This window comes from Eublepharis macularius, chromosome 16 (assembly GCF_028583425.1).
Source record: "Eublepharis macularius isolate TG4126 chromosome 16, MPM_Emac_v1.0, whole genome shotgun sequence".
Classification (NCBI taxonomy): Eukaryota; Metazoa; Chordata; class Lepidosauria; order Squamata; family Eublepharidae; genus Eublepharis; species Eublepharis macularius.
The window spans coordinates 12,782,217-12,801,127 of NC_072805.1; the positions used below are offsets into that span (position 1 = coordinate 12,782,217).

General features: G+C 52.2%; 1 pseudogene; it reads right to left on the reverse strand.

Annotated features, from left to right (window-relative positions):
• Nucleotides 1–2,797: 2,797 nt before the first annotated feature.
• Nucleotides 2,798–4,767, reverse strand: LOC129344272 (ETS domain-containing protein Elk-3-like; annotated as a pseudogene).
• Between the last annotated feature and the right edge of the window lie 14,144 nt (nucleotides 4,768–18,911).

Genomic DNA, 18,911 nt, shown 5'->3' on the forward strand with positions numbered 1-18,911 from the left:
TATGGGCGTCTGGGCCTGAATGCTGTCTTTCAAAATAAAACCTTTGGAAATAAAAAGACCTTGTCTTCTTGCAGAAGGGAGTAAGGCAGACTCTCGTGTCTGGAATGCCATAGTCTGACACAGGGGTCTATCTGCCATAGCCTGTCATCCATAGACTGACACCACCGTTCTTTTTAAAAAGGGTGGTGGGAGAACACTGTAAAGTTATGTCCCTTTACAATTCAAGAAGTCATTTCTTCCCCTTAACTCCATTTGTATTTCTTTCTGTAGGTTTCCCTAAAAAGCAAAACAAACTAAACTAGGTTGCCAGTGGCCTTGGCCACTTTCACATCTCTGTCTGTTTACATGGGACTAAGGGAAGAAGCTAGAGTCCCCACTTAGGATAAAAATTTACAAGCTTTCCCCCCAGAAGCGAGGGTCTCATATCTCCAGTCACTCTTATGCTTACATAATGATCTACCTGTCCATGCTGAATTGGGGTTAGTGCCACACAAGCAGTAAGAAGGAAATTGTTCCCCTTCAGAAATTGTCTGTGTGCACTCTTATCCTAAAGTGGTGGTTGTCAAAGGCAAAGGAAGAAAGAGAGGAAAATTAAAGTGAAGATGGTAGGTCCACAGACTGCTAATGAAATGTTCTGTAAGTGGTAACCAAGGTCTCTGTTCCTTAGAGAAATGTCAAGTGGAAATCAACAATCTTCTTGGAAACTATCCATGCAGCAAGTATGGAGATTGGAACAAACTGCCTTCCACAAATGCTGCTATTCATGAAATCCAGCACTGTGTAAACATGGTAACTCTAGGAATCCCTCATGCCTCTATCGAAGACATGCAGCTTTGAGGTTATACAATCCCTAAGGTAAAACCTGAAGTGGCTGGACATGGACCATGATATTTTGGTGTTTCTCTATATGTAAATCAATTACTTAAGGGAAGCTTAAGGGGGAAATGCGGGTCAGCAACATGAAAGACGGTCACAGAGTAAACAAACAACTGTAGCCAATGTTCTTTATGAATACAGGATTGGTGTGTTGTTAAATGAAGGCCTTGCTATACGTTACAAAGTCCTCAGGTTGGTTGGTGACCTGGTGCCATAGCCAAGGGTGGTTTAATTAAATAATCTCTAATTCCTTTATAATGATTGTTCCATTCAAGCAACAACAAATAAATAGATCATTCTATCTATATTTTCTTGAATGTTACAATTTTCCAGTGTGAGGTGCATCCCTGGGTGGTGTGGGCAAATGAACAGAAGGGGTCCTCTGGCCTTGGATCTGAGAAAGATGGGAGTGCGAAGTGTCTTGCTTGCTCATCCTGGCTCTCCCTTATTCTCCACGGCATGGTCCTTCGCTCCGGACACATGCCTTGCTGCTCCTGGCCAATGTGGGAGCCAGGCCAGCTAATCACTTGGCCCTACCTCCCAGGGGCCTAACTGCAGGGCCTTTCCCTGCACCTGGCTCAGCAGTGCCCTTCGACCCCAAGCCTGCCCTCACTGAGACTTCTCTTTGCTCTCATTGGCTCCAGGGCCTGCCTGCTATGGCATTGTCCTTGAGCCTTGGCCCTTGGCTGCTTCTGCTCCTGCCCCCTGCCTCTGTGTCCCAGCCTCCTCAGACCTTGTTTACAGCTCCTTAGCCAGCCTCACTGTTGGGCTGGGAGCAGGGAGCCATGTTGGGAGTGCTGGTGGGCCCCGGAGGTCACCCAGAAAGGCCTGTGAGCTGGGTGCCACTGTCCCGGAGTGGTGCGCCTCCACCTCTCCGAGAGAAACACTTCCCGATGACATCACCCAGGAGCACGTTGCAGCCTTGGTGCCATCCAAGAGTCAACTGGGCTGCCTGCCTCCGTCTGGTGCTGCTGCCCTCTCTGCTCTCCTCCAAGGGATGAATCCTGGTCACTTTGGCTGCCGTGGGAGCCATGTCTGATGGCCATGTCCTATGTCCTTTCACAAACCACTCAGAAAACCACGGGACAGTGCCGTTTAGCCATCTTTATCCAGATAAAGCTTTAACCTGCTTTATTTCAGGGTCCAAATACCCATGCGCCTTCACATTCCTTCCCTTGTAGGAACAAAACTCTTATTGATACAGTGAGAGAGGTGATGCAATAGACAGACTGTGAATGGAAACTATAAGAAGGATGAATTAACCCTATAATCTGATCACTGTCAATGACCTGGGTGCGGAGGCGGGAGCTGCAATGCGCAGGACCTGCTTCCCCAAGAGCCCGAGATGGAATCCCTCAGTTCCGCCTTCTGGTATCCTTTAGATATTATTTTTACTCCGTTAAGGAAGTACTTCATTAACAGTGTTCAGCACTTCGAGCTAGGATATAAAAAACTGTATCTCATTTTAATGCACAACAGATTCTTATATGAAAACCACTGTTTTAAAAAATGCCGAATAAACACAACAAAAGTAGATCATCCATGTAATGAAAAATGCAAACCATAGTAAAAGAGGAATTTCCTTGCATCTTCTGTCACCAGAAAAAAACAAAACCCATCAGAATGGCGGTGTTAAATCTAGTTTGTTAGCGGGTCCTTAGATTGCTGAGACATCAGAATTTATAAGCATTTGAAAAAAAATAATGTTCGATTTATATACCACCCTTCAGGACAACTTAACACCCACTCAGATAAGTTTATAAAGTATGTCATTATTATCCCCACAACAATAATCACCCTGCGAGGTGGGTGGGGCTGGGAGAGCTCTGAGAAGCTGTGACTGACCCAAGGTCCCGCAGCAGGCTTCAAGTGGAGGAGTGGGGAAGCAAACCCGGAACTCCAGATTACAGTCCTGCTGCTCTTAACCCCTACACCAAACTAGTGTGGTGTGGTGCAGTGGTGAAGAGGCCCCACCCAAGCTGGGAAATGGCACTGGGATGTGACCATTTAACACAGTTGGAAACTGAAACAACATATTTGGTCCTTGAAGCCTGGTGGGACTCAAAGGAGCAACAGGACTGAGGCTGCTCCAGAAGTGAATGCTGGATAGCCATGGACTTGGGGTCAGCAGCAATCCATTTGGAGTCTGGGCATTAAAGAAAGCTGGAGTTAAAGATCCCAAAGGAAGTGCAAGGCTAGTGAGGGCAATGGAACCAAGATCAGTGCTTGAAAGAACCATTGGAAGTGCTGAGATCTCCAAACCTTTGGGTTCCTTAGCCTTTGGAGGAAGAGGAGGAGATTTTGACTTGGACCCTGAAGAGAGGTTCAACGGCTCAAGAAAATTATAGTCCTGGCAGCTGGACTCCAGAAGGAGGCTTCTGTGTTCTGAGGGAAGGAGGGGGTGAGGTGACAGAGCTGATGCCCAGGAGAAAGATGGTGAGGCTAAAGAAATGCTGGCTGCATCAGAGAGCATTAAAGATGATCTTTTTAGAAAGATGGAAGATGCATCAGAAGCAGAAGCAGCAGCTGCTTCAGATGTTGATGGCCATGACACTCTGGGCCTCATCACTTGCTTGTCTGTTTTGTTAGTCACAACTCTTACACCAGTTCGGACTTCTTCCAGTGGTCCCTTCCACTTTCTCCTCCAGCATTTCTGTTTTGATTGGCTTGTGAGAATCTGACTGGTTTTGCAGGGAGCTGATGGTGAAAGAGAAATACTGCCCTGAATCAATATATTCATTGCAGCTTGTACTTTTCACAGTCAACAACCTAAACTTGTGGTGTCCTCTTTTCTCTGGAGCTATCTTACAGTCGTGTCCTGCAGCAAAAGGCTCTCTCTGCTGATTTCTACAGCATGAGGCTCCATCTTTAAAATCTCCGGGAACAATACAAACGTGTACGCAAACATCTGCACAATAACCTTCTTGATGATGTTCTTGTCATAGTTGTTCTGAGTACTGAATGAATTTATTGTATATGACCATAGGCTCTCACAATCCAAAACCATCAAAAAGCAAAAAAACCCCACAAGAATACAGATATAATTACATACATATAAATAAAATTACTATAAAATGCATTTTACCTAAAATGTAAAAGTTAACAACATTAAAACCAAATAATTTCTGGGGTCTGCCAACACCTCCTCCACACTGTGACACTGAGAGATCTCTGTCTTTTGCTGCTACACCTCTGAAGATGCCAGCCACAGCTGCTGGCGAAACGTCAGGAACTACAATGCCAATACAGCCTGGAAAACCCACAACAACCATCAGTTTCTAGCAGCTTATAAGACTATCTATATCAGATGTTCACTCTCCTGGTTGCCACATTTGCCCTTATTTTCCTAGCAGCCAGGGCATAGAGGGCCATCCTGTTCGAAATAAAAGGGTCTGTATCCGTAAGTATAAAGTTCAGTTTATCAAAATCAGACAGAAGATGGAGACCAGCTAAAATATTCGCCAGAAATTTTCCCCTTGGTTCCTGGTAGAGGGGACAGTGTAAAACACAGTGTGGTACATCTTCAATTGAGGTTCCACAGATACATATACGCTGACTGATGGGGTTTTTTTTGGAATTGCCCGAGTAGCATCTCAGTTGGCATAGACTGGAAGTGTCACAGCAGTATCTCAAGCTCTGCTCAGTTCGTCATAATTCGTGGTAGTCTTGTTTTTCTGTAGTCTCTACAGCCTATCTCCTTCTTCTGTCTCAGGTAACTTTACTATTGTTGGATGTCCAGCAAATCAGGTGCTCCTGTTTCTGATCAAGAAGCAACTACAGTAGGAATTGCCTCGGTGTGATTGCGCTCTCCGTGTCCAGGGCCTGGTGGACTTTTCCAACCTTTCCATGGCAGTATAAAGAGAACTGTGTGAAATCCCCTGGTTTTTCCATGCTAACAGTCTTTTAAAGCAGTGTTGCTCTTGCAATGAGATCCTGATTCCCTCCTTGTTTAATTCTCTCCCTCTCTTTCTCTTTCTCCCTTGGTTGGTGTGTGTGTGAGCACAAAAGAGAGAGCAACCAGGAAGTTGGAGCAGTCAGAGAGAGAGAGCCAGCTCACTTCCTTTCCTGAATTACTCTCTGAGCAGAGTTCTCTGTCTTCATGGAGGCCAGAATCCTCGCATTGCGACCTTGGTGTCAAGGCAGCTTATCATCTGGAAGGAGGGACTGATCACTGGGCTCAGAGGCCATGAACTGAGTTGCTGGAAATCAAGAGGGGGTGGACCCTCTAGACCACCAGTGGATATTCTATAGCATGGGTGGCTGTGCGAGAAGCCTTTCTTCAGAAGCAGCTGAAAGGCAGAGCTTTTCAAGGTGGTGTTTGACTGAACTGGCATGATATGTTTTCATTCATGTTTGCATTATGATTGTTTTCTGTGGAACATTCTTTGAGCTATAGAGAAAAGCAGTCTAGAAATACCTTTCAAAAGTATGCCTGCCTAAACCACATGCAACGGGATATTACCAAACAGCCTCCATCAAGCGTGTCTCTGCTCTGCTTTGCTACCTACCTGTGACATGGTGCTCTGCTGTGTCCAGTCGTACAATTTCTTCTAGTTTTGACGACTGCTTCCTGTTCTGGACCCACAAAACATGCCTCTCCTCCTCTTCCCTTTTTGATTACCTACTGCCTAGAAGCTCTCACCCTTCCTTTGAGAAGTGGGATCCCAGCCTGAATTTGCACACATAAGCAGCTTGCTCTGCCCTCTTTGGCTTCTCACTTCCCCCTCTTGCACAGAATACAGTGCACAGTGTGTGAATGCTTTGAAATATCTGACTCATGACTGTTAGACACAATCAAAGACCACTTGATATTGTTTTGACTGCTTGAGGTGGCCAATTCCCCAACCTAGTGATTTGTATTGCGATAAATAAACCTTGTTCTGATTTCACTCTACCCAACTTCTCAGCAGTTCTTCAGTGCTGGGAGAGGCGCCCTACAACTGCTGCATTGGGTTGCTGTTCAGATGGGGGTGGCATTCATTTATGCAAGAGGTGGAATCCAAACCAGCACCTCCTCTGCCATAACAATGACAAGAGAAGGGTTTTTCCCCCTTACACTTTGACTATTTTAATGTGGTTGCATGTAGAAATAGAAAGGGGACCACAATCACACTAACACACAACTAGTATATGCAAGTGTGATGAAACAGGACTGGCTCCAGCTCCACCTCTGTTGAGAAACAACCAATGAGAGGGGGTGGAATGCTGGGCCAGTGGGAGTTGGTGTCCATTGGAGCAGAGAAAAGCCTTTTAGAGCTGCTGAGAGGAGGCGGCAGAGAGACAGCTAGCAGTCGAACTTGTTCTTCTGTTACATTGAAACATTCCCTGCTTAACCCCAGTACATTTTTGAGTATAAAACCATTCACTCCTATGTTCCATCTTGTAAATAAAGTTTAATTTTGTTTTGCTTTAACCCTGGCTGGCTTGGAATTGTTGGCTGAGGGAAAATATCACGCACACAGACCTCAGATTTTCTAGTCATGGTAAATGGACCTGGCGAAGTAAATGGTGGCAGCGTATATAGGGAAAATAACCTCCGAGTTCCCTTTTCTCCAGTAGCCCTGGGCAGTAGCTGGGTGAGGGGAGGTACATACAAGGAACTGGCTGACTGTCTCCGGGAGTCTCTGGAAGAGGAAAGTGGGGGACCTGTGAGGATTTAGATCAGGGCTCTCTGCCTCCTAAGGCATGGGCTGTGGTGGCATGGGCTGTGAGGAGTCTTTACCTGCCTGGGAAGCCCCATACCTGAGAAGAGTGGTTTAGGGTGGGTGGCAGGGTGTGTGAAAGGCTCTAGGATCTGCCATAACAGGTCTTGCTGAGCACACGTAATAAGGATAGGCAAGTGAGCTTAGTGTGCATAGGAATGAAAAGAAGGCAGGCAGGCTTCTGTACAAAATACTCTTCCTGAGTATGAGGGGAATGCTGCTCCTTCTTAGGTCCCAGATTTGTGGATGGTGGGCCAACAGTTCTCTGCCCTTCCCACATCGCTGTAGATGGGGGCAGTCACTCCCTTCCTGTGAATTACACATCCGGATGCTTCGGAGCATCTGCAGCTGCCTACAATCCAGGGAGCTCACTGCTCCACCTACCCCAGGGTAGTCTAGTCTGCCTGACACTGGTTCTCTAGGATCTCAGGCAGAAAAAGGCTTTTTAATGGACCAGCTATCCAAGACCATTTGGGGGATTGAACGAGGGACTTTGCACATCCCAAAGAGGTGCTCAGTCACTCAGCTTCAGAGAGAGCCATATGGTATCCTCAACTCCCAAGGGAGTGCGCCTGAGCCCTTGGATAATTAAGAATGAGTCCGAATGGATGGAGTGCTCCTATTGTCAACTGCAGTTGCCAGGTGCTGCTTCACCGATGAAGGATGTATGATTGGTGTATTTTTATACAGAAAGAATCCAGTTGGGACTGAGGTGCTGCGCGAAAGGCGCTTTAGCCTTCTCCCTTCACCTTTCCCCCAATCTGCTACAGTCTGGGGAGGGGGGAAACTTACATGGGTTTCGGTTGCCCCAAATAGTGCCCCCCTATGGGAGCATTTCAGTTTGGGGAAATGATGCAGGTGGGAAAGCTGAGGACACTTGTCCACATGCACCACGGTCCTGATCCTAATTGGGTACTGCATGCACAGGAACCCACAATTCATATGTGACATGTTACATGACAAATCTGGCACGGGATGGGATAGGACCCCCTCCCCCCCCCCCCGTGCCCTCTGTAACATGTGAAGAGGCCTTTCTGAGCTCTCCTCAGATTCTTTCTGGTCTGATTCTTCAGGGTTCACCTCTTGCTTCTCCTTGGTTCTGTTCACGGTTATTGCTTCCAGCAAGGGCTGTTGCATCCTTCAGCTCTCATTTGTTGCAAGGAGGAGTCAGAAGGGGAGTAATGAGTTCAGCCGCCTGAGCCAGCAGCTCGTTTCTTGCCTCCATCTGTTTGGGTTTTCTCCTTAATGAAAATGGCTACAGGGCAAGAGGAAGTTTGCAAGCAAGGGAACAGAAGAGCCCTGACAAAGAACATCAAAACGCAAACAAGCCCAAGCAAAAGGTGGGCAATAGCCGTCTGTCTCCCCAGCTGGGGAATCAAGCCCTTGATTTGAAACATTTGCCAAGCTGGGGGGGGGCACTCAAAATCACATGACAGACAGCTGGAGAATTTCCTCCCCAGAACCACATGGCATGAAAGCGTAATGTTGCCAAGCACCAGGGCTAGAGCAGGCGGTTCTTGCTCACCTCGCCATGATCCTCCTATAGGGAGACAGCGCCAACTGCAGACATTCAGGCTGCACTGAGCAGGAAGCCTGTGGTGAAGCCTTGGGGCACAAGGGTATAACACAAGAAGGGAAGGGTGGTTTTAATTTTTCTCTTCTATGCTATTTGAGAGAGGTGGGCATAAATTGGTATTGGGGGTTATGCACTCCAAAACTCTGACCTTATTTTCACTCCACTCACCCTGTTTGAGGATATTAAGCTGTTGCGGGATTTGCCCTCCTGGGCAGTTTAAACAATCCCTTGTGAAATGTGTGAGCAGGCACACTTTGTCTTCCAATGCTAATTACTTTTTGCTTGAAAGCTGACAACATCCTGGAAATTGTGTTCGAGTCGTGTTTACCCTCTGCTTCCTCCAATAATTTCCCTCTCCGTGATTCTTGAAGCTGTGAGAGGTTTGCGTAGGCCAATTCACCCTCCCTCTTCTCTTTTTCCTCTTCCTGAAGAGCAATAAGCATGCTCACTCCTTTCTGGGCTGTTCCAAATTGAATGTTTTCGCACAGCTAGGGGCCCCCCTGAGCATTTTGAAATACCCTGCTGAAGAACCCCAATAGGAGAACTATAGGGGACTTTGCTTTGGCTGACTGATCCAGCCTGCCATCAGTCAACTTGAGGGCTGCCAGCATGCATACCCGCTCATTTATTGGTTGCATGTTTGGTTACTTTCCCCTTTTTTTCTGGTGAAGGAGGAAAATCAAGTTTTTTCCCCTGGGGCATCCCTAAGGAATTTCATGAGGCATCTCTCTCCAGCTTGTTGGTGGCCCCGTAAGGCTGCACAAGAGCACCAAATGTACTACTAGAGGGGAACTAGTAAGTGTTCCACAAGGGCTCATGGAAGGGGTGGGGTGGGGTGGGGGGAATTACATCAATGTGAAGTCCCCTTCTGGCTCTACAGCAGGGCTTTCCCTTGTGTGGGAGTGAAAAGGAATAGTTTTCTGTGTCTCTCAGGGTTTGTCCTAGATATGTTGCAATCTCTCTCTTGGATATGTGTGTGTTTATGTGTGTGCGTGCCTTTGGGGGCTTTAGTTATTGTCACAGGCCAGCTGTTGTCTATTAAAGAGGAATCATTGTTATCTCTCTCCTACACACCCCATCTTTGTACTCTCCAGCTCTAGACTAGAAGTCATTATTTAGCCATGGATACAATGAGGATGGATGAAAGGAGAATTTTTACTTTGCATAATTATATAAAGAGTAAGAGCTACCACTCCCAATTTTGACTCTGGAACACACAAACAACACTCTAAGCCCTTGCCTCTGATCCAAGGCACAGGGATTGGTTCCTTGTGTCTCTTTGATGGGGATGGAATGGCGCTCTGTATGTGCCACGAAGCCCTTTTGTCTTTATTATTACCATTTTACATGTTGTCAGGGTTGCAAAGAGAGGCCCAGAGAACAGAGCAGCAGCTCTGGATAATCCTGTTCCCTTCCCACACCAGGCTTGCTCCTGATGCCAGGCTGGCTGCATGAATGGCGGATAGGAATGAGGGTCTGAACAAAACCCCTCCAGGGCAGGAGAGCCTCGTCCCTGGGTCCCCTTGGAACGACAATGTGCAGTCTCTGAGCATTACATCCAGGGGAGGCTGTGCCAGTCCCATGGAGCTGCCAGTTAGAGGGGCAGTGCGGACACTTGTTTTCCCTTCCTACGTTCATTTAAGCTTGTGAATAAGATGTGCTGGGGAGGGGCTCCTGCTTGTAAGCCCCTCGGCAGTGCTTCATCTCCCTGAGCAAGGGGCCATCTCAGGATGCAGAGCCGACTTGCACTGCCTTCAGAATCTTGTTGCTTTGGGTGACCTAGTTTTCTCCCGCAAAGTGAAAGCAGAGCCTTGTGAAGTCTGACTTCAAGGGATCATGTCTGCAATTCTGTGGTAAACGGGGAGGGGGAAGTGGGAAGGAAGGAGAGAGAAGCGGCCCTTCGCTGTGCCTTCCTAGAGTCTCCCTCCCCTCTCCATTCTTAGAGCACCTGGATTATAGCACCTTCGACTTTCCTTCCCAGAATGCTATGGAAATGTGATTCACGTTACGCCTCCACTACTCCTGTGTTTTGGGGTTTCCTCCCCAGCCTCGCTCAGGTTTGAAGCTAGCTCTGTTGTGCAGCACGGGGGCCAGACATCTGGTAGGGGGGGGATCATAAGTTGAAGGTCCACAAACATTCACTGTGGAGGAGAGAAACAATCTGAAAATTCTTCCTTCCCTTCCAATAAAGTTTTTAAAAGGAAAATCCCTTTTGGTTAACTTAAAATCACCTTTTCCATATACATGAGGGAGACTCCCAAGTATGTAGAGACCCGTATGATGTCATTTACGGTTTTAATATTTTTAAGCTTAGCTATTTTGAGTTTATAGAGAAAAAGGACAAAAAGTGTCAGATTAAATTAATGCCTTAACCAAACGTCTTGCTTGAACCCTTCGTTGTGGGATCTGATTTAAAGTACATTACCAATTACTTCAGACCAGTATGTTGGGCCTGGAACATTATGTCATTAAAAAAATTAACTAACGGAAATGAAAAACAACATAGGCAAGTAATGGAGGCAAAACTCCTGTGCGTAGGTCAGAAGATTCTGGGAGTGGTGGTGGTTGATTATGCTTGTAATTGGGACTTTTTTTCAGCTGGAACGTGGTGGAATGGAGTTCCGGAACCTCTTGAAAATGGTCACATGGCTGGTGGCCCCGCCCCCTGATCTCCAGACAGAGGGGAGTTGAGATTGCCCTCTGTGCCACAGTGCGGAGGGCAATCTAAACTCCCGTCTGTCTGGAGATCAGGGGGCGGGGCCACCAGCCATGTGACCATTTTCGCCAAGGGAAATTTAGACTTTAAAAAACTCCCCCCTTGTTCCAGCTGACGCAAAGTGACATCTGTCCGGGGTCTGAGGCACAGACGCGTCGGCCTCGGGCCTCGGGGCGGTCTTGATGCAGGAGCGAGACGGGGAGAGGGTGCCCATCTTGTTCTTAAGCCGCAAGCTCCAGCCAGCAGAGCAGAAGTATGCCACCCTCGAGAGAGAAGCCCTCGCTATCAAGTGGGCCGTGGGGGCTTTGAGATATTATCTGGCCAATAACCCCTTTACGCTGGTGACGGATCATGCACCGCTCCAGTGGATGCACCGCATGAAGGAGCACAACCCCCGCGTCCTGAGGTGGTACCTGTCCCTGCTGCCGTACCGATTTGCCATCACCTACCGTCGGGGGGCCAACCACATGGACGCAGACTTTATGTCGAGACTCTTTGAGCCAGACCCCCCGGAGGTGGCATCCAGGCTAAGGGGTGTGTGTGTCCGGGGTCTGAGGCACAGCCCCCGGCCTCAACAAGAGGAAGCAGGGGGAGGCAGCCAGGAGACAGCAGTCCTGCCACCTCAGCCAGCAGCCAGGGCCAGAACCTGCCTACACCAAAGGGAGAGGGCAGAGGCAGGAAGAATTGGGACCCAGCAGCAGCCCAAACAGGGCCCTTACCTGCAAAGGGGGAGAAGCAGCCACAGCAACTCAGAGCCACGCCCCAGCATCCACCCCAGCTTGAAGAGGGCAACCTGACTCAGGAGGTGCTCAGAAGCCAGCCCCTCCAGGTGGAGCTGCTGAGGGCACTCTGTGGGAAGAGCTGGGCAGCCAGCCAAGGGGCCACAGCTGGGCCCACCTTCCCTAATCAGCTCAGCCAGAGAAGCCCAGTAGCCAGCCAACATGGTGCAGCTGTGGCTGATCCCGGCAGCCCAGCCAGCTACCCCTGCTGCAGCAGCTTGAGACAGCCCAGGGTCACGCCAGGGCTAGAAGACAGCAGCCTGGCTCAGGAGTTGCTAGAAGCCAAGCCTCTGCAGGGGGGGCTGCCACAGGCATTCTGGGGGAGGAGATGGGTAGCCCCACCCAGCATTGCCAAGCAGGCAGCACGGAAGCTGGCTAAGGCAGCTCCTCGTGAGCAAGGCCAGGCAAGTTCAGTAGCTCAGAGGCTGGCTGGGGCAGCCCCTCGTGAGCAAGGCCAAGGAGCCCTCAGCTGGGGATGGCTCACACTCAACCCCACCCTGCCAGCTAGGCAAAGGAGCCCAGAAGGGATTAGTGGTTGGAGGGAAACACCTGGGGGAACGCACAGCTGGGCCCGGTCAGGAGAGGGAACAAGCCTGGAAGGAGGGCGGGGTGGAGACAGGAAGCCCTATAAAGGGTGGCTGGGAAGAGCTCTGAGGTGGTGGGTGTGAGTGGGGAGTGATGATGTGGAGTGAGAGCGGTGTGATGCAAGCGTGGAGGTTTGGAGGAGAGCTCTGGGAGGAAGAAGTGAAAGAGGACGCAGAGGGTAAGCAGGCCAGGTTGAGCAGGCCAGCGAGTGGACTGAGAGGGAGTCTGGGTGAGGTATACCGCCCCTCCTTCCACAGAGCAGGGTCCTGCAGAATCCCTGGCCCCCCTATGACGTCAGGAGCAGACCGCCCAGTGCCACGCCCAGTGGCAGCGGCGGCAAGCCCTGACAAGTTGGTGGCCCGTACGGGGAGAGATGTTCCGACGCAGGCGCCAGGCAAGGGGATGCACCCCAACGCCACGGCAGAGCTCAGACCATGGCTAGAGGCACACCTGGACGAGATGTGGAGGAAGCTGGAGACAACCTTCCAAGCAGCTCAGGTGGATCTAGCGCAGGCGGTGGAGCACCAGATACAAGCCTGCGCCCTCGCAGCCACCCCATCAGTGGTATGCGCATTTGCGTGGGAAATTAACCCACCAGCCGGCAAGGCGGTGCAGGGTCTGTGCGCCACCGTGAGAATAGGACGGCAGACCCTACAAGCCCTATTGGACTCAGGGAGCGCAGTATCAGCAATTCGTTCCCAACTTATCCCAGCTGACACCCCAGTGCACCGCTGGGTTCCGGTGACAGACGTGATGGGCCGCACCCAGCCGTACCCTATGGTCTGGATCACAGTGGAATACCTGGGAGCGCTCCGCCGCCTGGAAGTTGCCAAGGTAGCCCACTTACCGCTCCCTATGCTGCTGGGGAGAGATGCCCCGGGGTTCTCCAGGCTACTTAGGGAGGCAGCCGAGGGACTGGCAAACCCACAGGTTGCCCCAGCGCTGCAAGTGGAGGAGGCCCCCGACCCGGACGAGGGTCCCTCTACCAGACCAGGGGCAGGCCCGCAGGCCAAGGACCCAGCGGGACCCCCGGCCGACCGCCCCTTCTGCGAGGCCCAAGGGGCAGATGAGTCCTTACAGCGCTTGCGGGAGACAGCAGCTCGTGAGGAGGACCAAGTGCAGGATGAGCGGAGGTCCCAACGGCTTCCCCGCATTGAGAAGCAAGGAGGGGTGTGGGTCCGCCTAGCCCGTGCCCCAAACGGCCAGGGAGAGATCCGCCAGCTACTGGTGCCGGCAGCTTACCGGGCAGAAGTCCTCCGCACGGCCCATGAACACTCTTGGGCCGGGCATCTGGGGCACCACAAGACCCTGAAGAAGATCCTCGAGCGGTTCTTCTGGCCCTCCGTGAACGCGGACGTGAAGGCCCACTGCTGCTCGTGCCCCACCTGTCAGCGGGTGGCAGCCCGGCGCCCACCAAAGGCCCCCCTCTCCCCGCTGCCCATCATGGAGACGCCCTTCCAACGCATCGCGATGGACTTTATCGGCCCACTGCCACGCACGCCCCGGGGCCACCGCTTTGCCCTGGTGCTCGTGGACTATGCTACACGATTCCCTGAGGTCATCCCGCTTAAGACGATGCAGACCCCGGGGATGATACGAGCCCTGTCCAAGCTTTTTGCCATGGTGAGACTGCCTGATGAAATCTTGACAGACCAGGGGGGGGGGCTGTTCCGGGCCAAAGCCATGCGTCAACTCTGCCAGAATTTGGGGATCCGGCAGGTATTCACCTCGGCATACCACCCTCAGACTGACGGTTTGGCAGAGCGTCTGAACCAGACCGTCAAGGAAGCCTTGAGGAAGATGACACGGGACAAGCCTTGACAGTGGGACCTATACATTGACCCCCTCATGTTCGCCCTTAGGGAGACCCCGCAGGCGTCCACCAGCTTTAGCCCCTTTGAAGTGCTGTACGGGCGCAAGCCGCGGGGGATGCTCTCTCGGCTGGCGGAACGGTGGGGTCCCCGCACCAGCAGCCCTGCTCCCCCCGTACCGGAGTACATGAGCCAGCTCCGTGAGCGGGTGCAGCAGTCCCAGGCTGAGGCCAACCGCCAGCTGACCCACGCCCAGACAAAGCAGAAGGCAGCCTACGACCGGGGCGCAAGGATGAGGACCTTCCAAGTTGGAGAGAAGGTCCTGGTACACCACTCGGTGTTCCCACGGGAGGAGGGGGACCCATGGAGGGGCCCTTACCAAATTCGGAGGGTGCTGGGCCCCACCACCTATGAGCTGCAGTGCGGGCCAGGCCGACGCCGACGGAGAACCCTGCACGTGAACCTGCTCAAGCGGTGGCATGAGCGGCCAGAGGACGGGTGCGCCTTGGCTGAAGACCCCTTAGACCTCCCAGACAGTGAGCTGCCATGGACCGCTGACGCCCTGGAGTTCGAGGAGCCGAAGGTGGATCCACAGCTCAACCCTGCACAGAAGGCCCAGCTACAGGCCCTGTGGAAGCAAGTGCCCGGGGTCTTTTCAAGACGCCCTGGGGTCACGAACCTGGTGCACCATGCCATCCCCACCCAGCCGGGGCAATCTGCACGGACAACCTGGCGACCCATCCCCCGGAAGCAGTGGGAGGCGGTGGATCGGGAGACGGAGGAAATGCTGTGCCTGGGGGTGATTGAACCGTCCCGAAGTGAATGGCGCAGCCCCATCGTGTTGGTGCCGAAGCCAGACGGGTCGACTCGATTCTGTGTCGACTACCGCAAGCTGAACAAGGTGGCCAAGTTCGACGCGTACCCCATGCCCCGGGCGGATGTTCTGGTGGGACAGTTGGGGCCCGCACGGTACCTATCTGCCCTCGACCTAACGAAAGGGTACTGGCAGGTGCCAGTTCGCCCCGAGGACAAGGAAAAGACAGCCTTTGCCACCCCCCGGGGCCTCTTCCAGTTCTGCCGCATGCCCTTCGGCCTCCATGGGGCAGCGGCTACCTTTCAGCGACTGGTGGACCAAGTCCTGGGGGACTGTTGGGACTTCGCAATGGCTTACATTGATGACATCGTCATCTTCAGTCCCGACTGGCCCACCCACCTGCAACATCTGGAGAGAGTCCTCACCGCGCTCCAGAAGGCGGGGCTGAAGGCCAACCCCAAGAAGAGCCACTTGGGGTTCCAAGAACTCAAGTACCTGGGGTTCGTCATAGGGGGTGGGCAGGTCCGCCCTCCCCCTGAGAAGGTGGCCTCCATCGGGGATGTCCCCCAGCCTCAGACCAAGCGTCAGCTCAGGCGGTTCCTGGGGCTCCTCGGCTACTACGGGCGCTTCATTCCCCATTTTGCATCCCGCGCAGCCCCCCTGACAGACTGCCTGAGGAAGGGCAGCTCTAGTCGCCTCAGCTGGACGCCAGAGCGGACGGCCGCCTTCCAAGACTTACGCACCGCCCTGTCAGACACCACAAAGCTCTGGAACCCCGACTTTGAGAGGCCCTTCATCCTGGCAACTGAAGCGTCGGCCTCGGGGCGGTCTTGATGCAGGAGCGAGACGGGGAGAGGGTGCCCATCTTGTTCTTAAGCCGCAAGCTCCAGCCAGCAGAGCAGAAGTATGCCACCCTCGAGAGAGAAGCCCTCGCTATCAAGTGGGCCGTGGGGGCTTTGAGATATTATCTGGCCAATAACCCCTTTACGCTGGTGACGGATCATGCACCGCTCCAGTGGATGCACCGCATGAAGGAGCACAACCCCCGCGTCCTGAGGTGGTACCTGTCCCTGCTGCCGTACCGATTTGCCATCACCTACCGTCGGGGGGCCAACCACATGGACGCAGACTTTATGTCGAGACTCTTTGAGCCAGACCCCCCGGAGGTGGCATCCAGGCTAAGGGGTGTGTGTGTCCGGGGTCTGAGGCACAGCCCCCGGCCTCAACAAGAGGAAGCAGGGGGAGGCAGCCAGGAGACAGCAGTCCTGCCACCTCAGCCAGCAGCCAGGGCCAGAACCTGCCTACACCAAAGGGAGAGGGCAGAGGCAGGAAGAATTGGGACCCAGCAGCAGCCCAAACAGGGCCCTTACCTGCAAAGGGGGAGAAGCAGCCACAGCAACTCAGAGCCACGCCCCAGCATCCACCCCAGCTTGAAGAGGGCAACCTGACTCAGGAGGTGCTCAGAAGCCAGCCCCTCCAGGTGGAGCTGCTGAGGGCACTCTGTGGGAAGAGCTGGGCAGCCAGCCAAGGGGCCGCAGCTGGGCCCACCTTCCCTAATCAGCTCAGCCAGAGAAGCCCAGTAGCCAGCCAACATGGTGCAGCTGTGGCTGATCCCGGCAGCCCAGCCAGCTACCCCTGCTGCAGCAGCTTGAGACAGCCCAGGGCCACGCCAGGGCTAGAAGACAGCAGCCTGGCTCAGGAGTTGCTAGAAGCCAAGCCTCTGCAGGGGGGGCTGCCACAGGCATTCTGGGGGAGGAGATGGGTAGCCCCACCCAGCATTGCCAAGCAGGCAGCACGGAAGCTGGCTAAGGCAGCTCCTCGTGAGCAAGGCCAGGCAAGTTCAGTAGCTCAGAGGCTGGCTGGGGCAGCCCCTCGTGAGCAAGGCCAAGGAGCCCTCGGCTGGGGATGGCTCACACTCAACCCCACCCTGCCAGCTAGGCAAAGGAGCCCAGAAGGGATTAGTGGTTGGAGGGAAACACCTGGGGGAACGCACAGCTGGGCCCGGTCAGGAGAGGGAACAAGCCTGGAAGGAGGGCGGGGTGGAGACAGGAAGCCCTATAAAGGGTGGCTGGGAAGAGCTCTGAGGTGGTGGGTGTGAGTGGGGAGTGATGATGTGGAGTGAGAGCAATGTGATGCAAGCGTGGAGGTTTGGAGGAGAGCTCTGGGAGGAAGAAGTGAAAGAGGATGCAGAGGGTAAGCAGGCCAGGTTGAGCAGGCCAGCGAGTGGACTGAGAGGGAGTCTGGGTGAGGTATACCGCCCCTCCTTCCACAGAGCAGGGTCCTGCAGAATCCCTGGCCCCCCTATGACGTCAGGAGCAGACCGCCCAGTGCCACGCCCAGCGGCAGCCGCGGCAAGCCCTGACAACATCATTGGCCCTGGGAGCATGCGTGCATTTTGCGTGCACACATGTGGTACCAGGGGCACCACCTCCCGCCAAGAGTTGCCCCCTGTGCTGGCAACCCACTGAGTTCCACCACTTCTTTTCCCAGATAAAAAGCCCTGCTTGTAATGATGAATCCAATTTGTGCGCACTCATTGTTCCTCCCAAGTGCTAAAAACGGAAAAGAGGAACAAGTATGGGCCTATGGTCCTGCACGCCTCTCTATCTGTCAGACAGTGGCTTGCTAAAAATTGCAATCCAGACTACCTCTTGCAATCAAACATGAGTCCATTGGTTTCAAAAGATTTACAGAATATAAGCAACCATTATAGTCCACTATCCAAGATGCAATATCTTGGCTGGTACACGAGTATTGTTACGAATGACAGGCAAAGGTTAAGGTACAGAATAGCATACCCCTGCAGGCCCCATCCTCCCCCCACAGTTCTCAAAACAACCGGCTTGAAGCTGAGAAAGTGAAAGTTTCCCAAGGCTGGAAAGGTTGTAGTCATAACATTCCTCTTCTCTAAGATAACTGCTACTGGACTGCTTGCCACCTGCAAAAGAAGCACTTAAAACACTGATAGGATTAAAATGGAGTCCCTTTGGTTTGAACACCCAAGAAACATAGTCAGGACATGACACTACCTTGGTATCACATAGTAGGCCACAGTGATGCCAAGAAATGGTAATTGTTGATCATCACTAACTCTATAAATTACTGACACCTGCACAGAAATTGGCATATTTTCTTTTAAATGAATTTGCTGATTCCCGCCCCCACCACAAAGAGACTTTTCCCCTCAAAGCATCCAATGTTAAATGCAAAACAACTGTGTTTACTTTTGGGAGTTTCTTTCAGCTCCCTTTGACTGGAGAAGTCAGTCGGTTCTGGTGAAAAATGGAGTAGGAGTTTGAGTAAGAAAATAACTTTTGTACTATGTTGGTGAGGTTTTTTTAAAAGATAAAACTGTTTTCTGGAAGGGCTCCCGGAAAGAAATAGAGTAGCCAACAGGCTTGGAGAAAATGTTGTGTTCTATTAACAGAGTTATGATGGGATTTTATTTATTGGGTGTTGTTAAATCCAGTGTGATGTAGTGGTTAGAGTGCAAGACTAGGATCTGGGAGTCCCAGGTTTGAATTGCCACTCTGCTATGGAAGCTTGCTAGGTGATCTTGGGCCAGCCACGCACTCTCAACTGAACCTATCTTACAGGGCTGTTGTGAGGATAAAATGCACCTGGAGCCATATGCTAGCATGCATTTTCCCCCCATCCTGGATTATGCTGGTCTTGCCACAGTGAGCCAAGCAGTGTGGTCTGGCTGACAGACTTAATCTATTGCACCAGCTGCTCCTGCTCAGGAGCATCTGTGTTTTCATTAGTGAAGTGTTGTTATATCACTGCACAGGGCTTTTTCTTCTGGGGAAAGAGGTGGTGGAACTCTGTGGGTTGCCCTTGGAGAAAATGGTCACATGGCTGGTGGCCCCGCCCCCTGATCGCCACACAGAGGGGAGTTGAGATTGCCCTCCGTGCCGCTCAGCAGCGCCGAGGGCAATCTGAACTCCCCTCCTTCTGGAGATCAGGGGGCGGGGCCACCAGCCATGTGACCATTTTCAAGAGGTTCTAGAACTCCTTTCCACCGCATTCCATCTGAAAAAAAGCCCTGCCAC